Raw genomic sequence first — 11,674 nt, 5'->3', positions numbered from 1 at the left:
AGACGATTGTAAGTTTTTGTCACGCCTTTATGTCCACCAACGGCAGAGGCATGATTTTCTAAAATCAGAGATTGTCGGTTGCCTATTTCAGGTGTTTGGATTAAATCCAAACATATTGTTATATAAATTGGTAATTCCTGTAAGTATCTTTTAAATTGGTTTAGAATGTATGACCATGGAAGGCCATCAAAACGTTCGGTCTTATTGATGCTCAAGGAAGGAAGTTCAATTTCGGTAATGACGTCTACTAGAGAGCGTAAGCAATTTTTGAGATTTTGAGTTTCTATGAGAGTGCGGTTGTTATATTTAATGGGGAGGGCGATCAGAGTGTTTCCTTCTACGGTACATACCCTTGCCCTTTCGAAAGTTAGTCCCTCATATTTGGGGAGTAAATTAGCTTCTTGATAGGCTTTCGCACACTTGTCGTAAGGAGCTCCATTTAAATAAATAAAAATAACATGATTGTCTTTTTGCTGTAATAAACTTCCTCTGACTTCCCGTGCTAAAGCTTGGCTCCATGGGGGGGAAGCGGGTGGAGCTGGTCGGTGTGGTACAACGTCAGAGTCTAATATTTCTTCGTAATTTTCGTCATCGCTTTCGGTGGACTCGGTCACTTCTTCAATGCTAAGTGCGTACACTGTAAAAAAATTTTGTGTAAAATTACACCTATTATTGTGGGTAATTTTAAGACCCACTATAATAGGTGTAAATTTCCACTCATTTGTAAATTTGCAGTATGCAAGTAAAATAAATTCTTTAATTTGTAATTAAGCAAATTACAGAAATAAATTAACAATAGCATGCAAAATTACAGAATAAGAAATGTAATAAAACTTCTTGAAATTGGAATACTAAACATTCAAATATTGAATTTACACAACAGAATGTAATAATACTTCACGCATTTCAGTTATTACAAATAAAAATATGAAATTTATGTTTTACGATTACAAGTTTACATTATTTTTGTAATAATATTATACAGGTTTGCGATATTACACTTTAAAATGTTATTTTTACAAAAATTATCAAAGAAAATTACTTGTAAGTAAAATTTTCAATACACTCTGTTGTGTACATTTACTATTAAAATATTAAATATTTTAACTTCAAAAAGTTGTATTACATTATTATTTTAATTTTACTTTTATGTAAATTCACTTCTGCAATCTGCTTAATTATTATTTAACTGGTATCACTAAGCTTGACGCTGAAAAAGTAGATATATTTTCAATTTTTTTTTTTGACGCTGATATTGGCATGACAAAGGCTTTTGCATACTTAAAACATATAAATTTTACTTGTAAGTTTCATTTATTGAAAAACTTATAAGTTTCATTTTTTAAAACAATATACTATATATAAAAGCCTGATTTTGTCAATATCAGCGTGAAAAAAAATATTGAAAATCGACCTATTTTTAAACGTCAAGCTTAATTGACATCCCTTATAACAAATAAATTTATTTATATACACTAGATGGCTGGAGAAATAAATATTTATGCTTTAAATAATTCAATCATTTTCTACAATATTAATAATTGTTTTATTTAAAATGTTAAGTTTTACATTTACAATGTCAAGTTTTTTATAACGTTTCGATATTACGAATGTTGCATTATAAAAAAGAAAAAAAAACAATGCAATCTCTTTTTAGTAAATATATCATCGTAAATCTATGTCTAAAGTATCTAACGATTTTTTTGTGGTGGATTATAATTGTCGCAAATAATATTGATTCTTTAATATTCATCGCAAGAAAAAAATAGTAATCATGTTATTGACATGTCAGAATATAAATGGAAAATTAAAAAAAAAAAAAAACGTGGTAAGTACGCAGTTTTCAAAATTTGCTCGAAATAAAAATCCAATATGTATCTAAAATGGACTTTACAAATCTCCCTACTTTTATCGCACGTTATATCTAAACTCAAATACGTACTTGTATCAAAAATCTTTGGAATATAATCTCATTATAGATCACTTAATAAAGCATAAAAGTACAATACGTATCTTAAATTATAAGCTCCTTTTATAATCATCTGAAAAGCAATGAGCTTTTTGTAAGTAATATATTAAATATCTTATGTCTAAATTATTGCCTGTTGATAATAACATATTGTTTAATCGAGTTGCCTCAACCTTTTAAGATTTCTCTCGTTTAAACATATTATCTTTGGAAATTGCATTTAATCCTAAAATCACGAAGTTGTAATACTGATGTACCCGCTAAATTGACTTAAATCACGCAATTTCCGAAATGCGCGTAAACTTTTTTTTCGCTTTAAATCGAAGTTGTTTTTTTATCAGCATGGTTCTGCCGCATGACATGAATTATGAATTGTGCTCTATGCAGAATGTATTTTATTACGAAAAATTACATAGATAGGTTAAATTATAATATAAATAGAAAGAATGCGAGAAACCAACTGATAAAGTCAAATTTCGATCTCAACTTAAAATCGGTATTATAGCGTATCCATAAGGATACGCTTTCATTCATCGATACATTTGTATATCGTATATTTTTTCGGATTTTATATTTTATAGGATGCCGCAATGTATAGAACTTTATCAGTTTCTGAAACAAAAAACTATATTAATACAGATTATACAGATATAAAGTAAATATTTATATTCAATTTAATTCTAGAATTATTTAAGAACTCACAAATTAAAAAAAATATCCTCTTTTTTCATGAAGAAAATCGTAAAGAAATGATCTCTTAATTTTTATTTAAACCATGTATCCGTAATAATTCCTTTGACTGTATAGTCTATATAGTATTTGATAAAATGAATAAAATTTTTAAATTTTATTCTAATTAGAAAGTATAAATTAAAAAGTAACATATATAGCATATCGTAATGTACATAAATATCCCTTTCTGAAACTAAAAAAAAATAACACAGATTATAAAGTAAATATTTATATGCAATTTAATCCCAAACTTAAGAACTCACAGAAAAAAAATCTTCTTTTTTCATGAAAAAATGTCTTCATTTTAACCACGTATCCGAAATGTAACACCTTTGCAATCAATTGACAGTATTTATGATAAATTAAAAATTTATTTTTCTTAGAAACTAAACTAAAAAGTATATCATAGGATAGGAAGTATATCATAGGAAAAGTATATCATGCTATAATATATAGGATCTTTATCTTTTTCTGAAAGAAATAAAAATATTAATAAAGATTATAAAATGATATAAAAATGTACCATAAAGATACAATGTGTGCATATGCCATTAATACAAATTTGATATAAATAACATAATAATGCTTACTGTTGTTGTACATACATATGTACATACACACTACACTATTTGTGTGTAGCAGTATTTTCTTTGTTCGACGTATCTCTTAATTTATTAAAGAGTGATAATACTTTGTATTTTGTTGATATCCTACGAGATTTTGAACCAGCAAGTGGATGAATATTTAAAAAATACTTTTGTAAAAATTCTAAAGTACATGTACAATTTATGGGATATTCCATGTTGAAAATGTAATATACGGACATCAACATTTTCAAAGCTTCATAAAAGCAAATTGTCCTCTCAATCAATACATTTTCTATATATAAATAAAACATTCGACATGCTGCGTCATCTGTAATAATATAATATACGATAATGAAAGCAATTGCAAACATATAACAATAAAAATTTACTAAAGTTAAATTTAGTATAACTACATATAGTGAAATTACTTATGATTATGATGCATGGTGCCACAGTTGGTGGTTTTATATCCTGCAACGATGTTCCTTCCTGTTAAATAAGTTATATTCAGTATTAATTAAGTCTATGACATTCATATAAGCAAAATAAATATATAAGCATAATAAATATATTTAAAGAAAATATTTACAGGATATGTTTTAAATAATCCTTCAAAATCTTCTTTAAAATGTCTCCTTATAATTTGTATCAATTTTATCTCTGTTGGATTATTAGAATCATTGATATCTTTATATTTTTTATGTTGTCCATAATTGAGAATTTTTTCTTGTTTTTTTATAATTTCTTCCTTTAGAAGATCTATAGAACGTCCCATTAGTTTTTCATAATGCCAAAACATAAATTTTTTTTGTAAAAGTATCGGCCACGTGGTTTTAATATTTTTGATACTAGGTATTTCATGAACATTGTTCAAAAATAATCTTTGCGCAGGATATGTAGCTTCAAGATAGGAATTAATTTTGTGTTGAATTTTAAGATCGTTTCTTGATGAATCATCGTCAACTATTTGACATAGAAATTTAGTCTTTTCTTCAATTGTTTCCTCTGTTTCTGTATCAATATATTTTTCTGGTTGCCAATTACTACATCCTGCTTTAGCGGATAATACTTTCTTTTGTTTTTTTATAGGTATATTTAAACTTTGGCTTAGACTTCTTTTCATATGTGGCCTATTTAAGTAACAATTTCGGTCTCGAAGTTTTAAATATGTGGTATGAAATCCATCGCCAAAACATGTACCATCTTCATTTATATCTTTAAAAGTTTGGGTATTTATTAATAATTTTTTCAGCTATTATTTTAAACGCTTTGGATGGTATAAATTCTTGAACGTTTCTCATTTCAGAAACGGTACGGTTCACAACTGCATTTATTACATATTTACTGCGACTTCCATTTTGCAGTTCTTTAAGCACTGTTGGTTCTAAATTATTCCATGGTATTTGAAAATTTATCCAAAATTCAAGTTCTACTTGTTTATTATTTGATATTTCATTTATTGGAGATGAAATAGATAGCGAACTTGATGATGGCGAAAAAGTTTCCTCATTTAAACTAGATGTGAGTGAAGCAGTATCAGAAGACATAACTGCAGTTTTATTTTGTACAGACCAGGATTCTTCTGGTCGTAGTAACATTAAAATTTCACCGGAACAAAATTTTAGAACCTCATTGTCATCAATTATTGTGCCATCTTTCTCTATGACAAGAACAGAACCAACAATTCCAAGTTTAATATTACTTTTTGTAATAAGATCTGTTAGCATATCATCTGATTCACGAAGTATAAGTGATATTTTATTTTTTCTATCGGCAGACCAGACTTTATAGAGATACGACATCTAAAATAAAGGAACATATATATACATGCATAATGTAACAATTTACGTTGAAGTATAAATTGCTTACATCATTTGAAGATCCAAATTTATGAATCAAGAGGTGCATACTTGAAGACATATACAGGAATAGAATTTAAATTAGTTTCCAGGATAGGATGTGGTGCAAGTAAGGAAGTGTATGGGAACAACAAAATTTTCTCTACATTGCAATCTAGACCTTTCAATTCGAACTGTTCATATATGCCAAAATCAGGATTATATGTAATTTTTGTTATGGTACCTAAAAAATAAATGTTTGTATAACAGTTATTTATCAAAATGTATTTAATTTTACATAGAGTGAAATAATCAAAACAATCTTTACCTACACAGATACACATATTTTTTTTATACGTTATACCTTTAAAAGTAACTTGTGAGGATATGTACTTTATATTTTCATTTTCTCTTTTATGAAAATAATCTGTTATAATGAAAGAAACTTGATCATTAAAGTTTTGAGAAATATATTCTTGTGCATCATCTGCTATTACTAAAGTACGATAATTATTATTGAAATATTTATTTTGCAAAAATTGATGTTTGTGTGATAATAATTTAATTACGTTCTTAAAATTTTGGGAATGTTTAACAATGTTTTTAAAATACCTATGTTTGCTTTCAAACCTCAAGGTTCATAAGTGTTTCAATGGACCAAAACATGTAGTTAAAATGGGATAATGAGAAATATAATGATGCTTCGACTTTAATTTGATACTTGGAAAACATTTTACTCTCAATGATAAGTAATCATTTATCTTTTCTTGTAATAACGCAATCTGACCAAAGGACAAAGCAGGAGCACAAATTAAAGAACATATTTCTCGAAGATATAACATTAATATCCAAACATCATCCTTAATATTCTTAACTACATCAAAGATTGTTGAGGGAAATATTAATAATATTTTTCTGATTTGACTTGCAGTGCCTGCAATTTTAGTTGAATCTCTTATAAGAGGAATACAATTACGTACATTTTCGTACAAAAACTTCATTTTTTGCAATCTATAATTTAGAAATTGATAAGGAAACCAACCTTCTTTCACAAAATATTTTATACAATATACAGGGTGTCCCATTTTAATGCCCCACCCCAAATAACTTTCTTATTTTTAATTTTAGAAAAAGATGTTTCAGACAAAAGTTGTATGGTTTCGAGGGGGACATAAGATGGTACCATTAATTTGATCTTGAAGAGTCACATGAAGGTTACGTGAAGATCATTTTCAATTTCTTAAATGGAACACCCTATATATTTTTGCATATTCTTGTAGCTTATCTCGAGAGCTTTCCAAAACACTATAAATAAACATTTTTTCATCAAGTACTTTTCGAATTATGAGGCTTGAAGTAATTTCCTAATTTTACATAAACCATAAAATATCTTGTAAAATATTCATTTTTCGATTATCTTACCTTAATATTTTTATGTACAAAATAATGAGAGGAATCAATTGGTGTAAAGAAAACATACAGTTGTTTTTAAGAAAAAATATGGAATTGTTAATTGCAAATTACATATTTTTTTCTTAAAAACAACTGTATGTTTTCTTTGCACCAATGGATTTCTCTCATTATTTTGTACATAAAAGTATTAAGGTAAGATAATCAAAAAATGAATATTTTACAAGATATTTTATGGTTTATGTAAAATTAAGAAATGATTTCAAGCCTCATTACTCGAAACGTACTTGATGAAAAAATGTTTATTTATAGTGTTTTGGAAAGCTCTCGAGATAAGCTACAAGAATATGCAAAAATATATAGGGTGTTCCATTTAAGAAATTGAAAATGATCTTCACGTAACCTTCATGTGACTCTTCAAGATCAAATTAATGGTACCATCTTATGTCCCCCTCGAAACCATACAACTTTTGTCTGAAACATCTTTTTCTAAAATTAAAAATAAGAAAGTTATTTGGGGTGGGGCATTAAAATGGGACACCCTGTATAATATCATATGAAACGATTCCTTCAAAAAGATCATGTGCTATGCAGGGTGGTAATCCTGGATTACAAATGTGAAAATAATTCAGTTTATTCAGAGGCGAATCATTTTTTATTCCCTTTACAGCTTTCATGATATTTTTTGCTTGTGTGACACACAAATTGTAATTATCTGAATTTCTGTTTATATTAGTACATGCATACTTTGATTGGAATTCATTTTGAGTTATATCACAAAAACGACAAAAATATTCAGAATTAAAATTTTCGGTAAAACCATCAATTTGATGGCTTCCTAAATTATCTCCCAACATAGCAACAACAGTGCCAACAAAATTTATTGTTTTATTACCAACATTAATATCTATTCCTCCATTTTCTAAACATTTTAAATCATTTATAAGATATTCCATTATTTTTTCCCAACCAAAAAATGTTACATGTTTTTCATAGCATAACATAACAAGCTGTATATTATCAAGTTTTGATCTGAGGTAAGGGGGTAAATTTCCTAGCACCATATATACGCCAACAAGTTTAAATTTTTTTTTGGCTGAACCCAAAGGATTACATATTTCAAATGCATCTTGATACAATAAAATTTGTAATGTATATTTATTATTACGAAAGAAATTATTGTTTTTTAATACACTACCATCTTTAATATCAAAGAGCGCATTACTATTATAAATCTGAAATAAATTTAAACAAAAGTGTTGAATATCAGAATTTTGTAATAAAACCTTAATAGTTTTGAAAATTGGAATATAATAATAAAAACATTGTTTGTGATTGTTATCAATTCCTAAATTAATTTGTACAGGCATCACAATATGAAAATTTTGTTGAAAATATATATTTCTTGAATACGTATTTCGAAGACTACCATTAATGGAATTATGAATATTTTCAAAAAAAGAATAACTGTGTTGAAACATATCTTTAATTTTATCTTTTATATCATCTTGAATATCACTTTCATTTAAAGACTTAATAAAGTGTTCATGAATAAGTTTCGGTATAGATGACATACCATCTATTACAGCTTGTAGAGCAAATTCTGTTAGAAAATATTTTGCAGTCAAATTTAAATATAATTGTGAAATAGCTTTTTTAGTATTTTCTATATCACCAAAAACTTGATTTGAAGTTATCTCTTGAGAAACAAGATTGAAATTGTTACTCACATCAAAATTAAATTCTTCGTTATTAACAATAAACTGCTTATCAAAATTGTTTTCATTATTATTATATGAATGATGTCTACATATGTGCACTGCATAATTATTGACTGTCTTGAAAATTGTGTTATTTAGAAGACAAGATCGATATCCACAACAAATCCCAATTTTACTTTGCCTAATATGATTATATAAATGTTTATGAAAATCTACTCTATTTGTAAAATAATTGTTACAGTTTTTTTCTTTGCAACAATAAGTAACACATGTTCTTTCTTTATAATTTCTTGTGTGGCATCTAAGAATATGTTTTTTAAAATTAACATATTTATTAAAATGTTGCCCACAGTTTTTGAACAGACAAATAATTTTTAAATAAGGCATGTTTTTATGAAAAATTTGATGCTTGTTATACAAAAGAATGGATGAAAATGTACTGTTGCACATTACACATTTGAACATTGTTCAATATTTAATCTTCAAATAAATAAATAAAGAAATTTATAATTGTGTAGGAAGGAGTTTATGTGAAAGGAGAAATAAAATTGGACTGAGATAGGATTCATATAAGGATATTTCCTTTCAAAGTAGTAACTGCAACATATTTCATATGAAGAATTATTGAAAAAAGGAAAATAAAACTGAATGTCACAAGTCACAAGTGAATGATATTACAATGACAATTATAACATTTGTATACATGTTTTGAAATCAATTAATAAAACATATCATATTATGATCTTACCTTGTCCTTGGTAAATTTTTTTTGTAGACTCACTCAACTGTTTGGAATGTTGCTTTAGAAAACGTTGTATGAGGAAATAAACAGAACGAAGTTAATAGTTAGAGATGATCTGCTCAAAGTCATTAGAAGAATCCTCTTTCTTTTATTATATATCACTGCAAATTTTAAGTTAAAAATATGTCAGATTACATAGCACAAACTTAGATTTTAACAAATTTAAAAATTAATATTTATAAAATTAAAAATACAAAATTATATGTATGTAAAACTGTGATTTTTCAAATAATTTTTACGATTGTAAGTTGAATTTATGTAAAAACGAAAAAATTCTATTTAAAAAGCATGAAAGATTCTATTAATTTACAAATATATATGCAAAAAATTTTTTGTTTGAACATTACAATATAAAAAATAATGATATTATAAAGATTGAACGAAATAACAATGAACAGCTATTCTTTATAATGTATATGTTTCGAAACTAATTATTAAAATATTTTACTTACCTATCTTGTGAGACCAAGAGATTGCGTGATCGAACAAACAATAACGATTTAGGCAAATTGAACAAAGACGATAATCTCGATGAATGTTATACGGATGTTCTCTCTCTCACAGCAGAAATATATAAAAATTCACGCACTTCGGGATCCGGACAATCGGACAATGCTTAGGGCTAGAAAGTACAATGACTAATGGCTGATGCAATATGCAATCACGCACGAACACGAACTGGCAGCTTTCCGATGATCGTCATTTCGACGGTTTAGCCAATTCATTACTAGTACGTCAGACTTATAACACGCATGCGACAGCGCTGCTTACGCGATCGCTAACAATCAACTACGAGTAGCTGCTGCGCGCCTATCTCGAGATATAAGGTCTGTTCTTTTTAGCTGAACTGGCTGCACTAGTTCAGAGTTTGTTTTTCTCTTTTCTATATGGAGAGGAAAAGATAAACTCTGAGCTAGTACAGCCAGTTCAGCTAAAAAGAACAAATCCATTAATGCCATCACATCGCGCATATTCTGCAGCGAGATATTACCATTATATTTTGGTAATATTACAAAAATTAGGATAATTACATAAAATATTTGAAATATTATATTATTTATGTAATTTTCCATATAAAATAAGATATATTTACACAATAATAGACAAATCTACATAATTTTTGTAAAATTACAAAATTTCTGTAAAATAATATAACTTTTTTTAAAATTACATGATTTTGTGTATTTATGTAATTTTTACATCTATTATTTGTGTAAATTTACCGACTTTTTTACAGTGTAGTTATCATCATCTCCTTGTTCGACGGGGTGGTTTTGAAGGTCTTCTGGGGTTCGAACTCTGGCAGAGGAAGGGTTTTGGGTAGGTTGTTGTGGGGGGTCTTGGTTTTTGTTGACTAATTTCTTTATTTTGTTTTCCAGATTCACTGGGGTTTCCTCGAGATCTTTGAGGTTTATGGGAGAATATAGATTCGTCGGATGAATACTCAACGTCGTCGATAAGGAATAACGGAGCGACTGGATTAGCAGGTGGGTTTCTAGATAATGCATCAGCATTATTATTTAATGTTCCCTTCTTATATTGTATCTCATATTGATATTCTGATATTTTCGTTCTCCATTTCCATAGTCTGGATGAAGGATTTTTAACTGAATGTAACCAAACTAATGGTTTATGATCGGTTACTATGGTGAATAATCTTCCGTACAGGTATGGTCGAAAATGAGTTACACAATAAATAATGGCTAAGCATTCCTTTTCTATTGTTGAATAATTTTGCTCGGCAGGATTCAGAATGCGGGAAGTATAGGCGACGGGGAGATCTTTCCCGAACGGTCCTTGGCTGAGGACTCCTACTGCATATCCGGATGCGTCAGTGGTCAATATAAATGGTTTAGTAAAGTCAGGGTATTGTAAAATAGGTTCAGAACATAGCGAATTCCTTAGGATGTCAAAGGCTTCTATTTGCTTTTTAGTCCATTCAAACTTCCGGTCTTTCTTCAAAAGATCCGTTAATGGTTTTGCGACTTTTGGAAAATTAGGTATAAATCTTCTATAATATCCGGCTAATCCTAAAAATTGTTTGATGTTTTTTGGATTCCTCGGGATAGGAAAATTCATAATCGCTTTTACTTTAACGGGATCAGGTTTGACTCCACCTGATCCAATTATATGTCCCAGGTACATTACTTCACGTTTTAAGAATTCGCATTTGTCTGGTTGTAATTTTAAATTCAGCTTTTAATCTTTGCATTAGTCTTTCAAATTTAATTTCGTGTTCTTTCAGGGATCTCGCATATATGACAATGTCATCCATATAAACGAACAATTCGTTTCCTTGGAGTCCTGAGAGGACATTATCCATCAACCTTTGAAAGGTCGCTGGGGCATTCTTCAGTCCGAATGGCATTCTTTTGAACTGATAGTGCCCGTATGGTGTAGAAAATGCGGTTTTATGGGCGTCTTTAACTGCCATGGGTATTTGATAAAAACCAGAAGCTAAATCCAGTATAGAAAAATATTTAGCGGATCCAAGTTGGTCCAATATATCGGTTATATTAAGTAAAGGGTAGGCATCTCCTATTGTTTTTTCATTAAGATTTCGGTAGTCAATTACTATTCGCCATTTTTTGTTTCCCAGGGAGTCCGGTTTCTTT

The 11,674-nt window shown here is 28.3% G+C and overlaps 1 long non-coding RNA gene and 1 pseudogene across 1 annotated transcript; both read right to left on the bottom strand.

Annotated features, from left to right (window-relative positions):
• Positions 1-3,587: 3,587 nt before the first annotated feature.
• On the bottom strand, positions 3,588-3,915 carry LOC112637130. Its single transcript, XR_003122429.1, has 3 exons — positions 3,878-3,915; positions 3,717-3,777; positions 3,588-3,616 (listed from the first exon to the last, which is right to left on the bottom strand). It is a non-coding gene; the product is annotated as an uncharacterized LOC112637130 (long non-coding RNA).
• A 621-nt stretch (positions 3,916-4,536) lies between these two features.
• Positions 4,537-5,275, bottom strand: LOC112637129 (annotated as a pseudogene).
• Between the last annotated feature and the right edge of the window lie 6,399 nt (positions 5,276-11,674).

Source organism: Camponotus floridanus, unplaced genomic scaffold (assembly GCF_003227725.1).
Source record: "Camponotus floridanus strain SB8 unplaced genomic scaffold, Cflo_v7.5 scaffold133, whole genome shotgun sequence".
Lineage (NCBI taxonomy): Eukaryota > Metazoa > Arthropoda > Insecta > Hymenoptera > Formicidae > Camponotus > Camponotus floridanus.
Note: the sequence above shows the minus strand (reverse complement) of the source record. Positions and strands in the feature narration are given on the sequence as shown.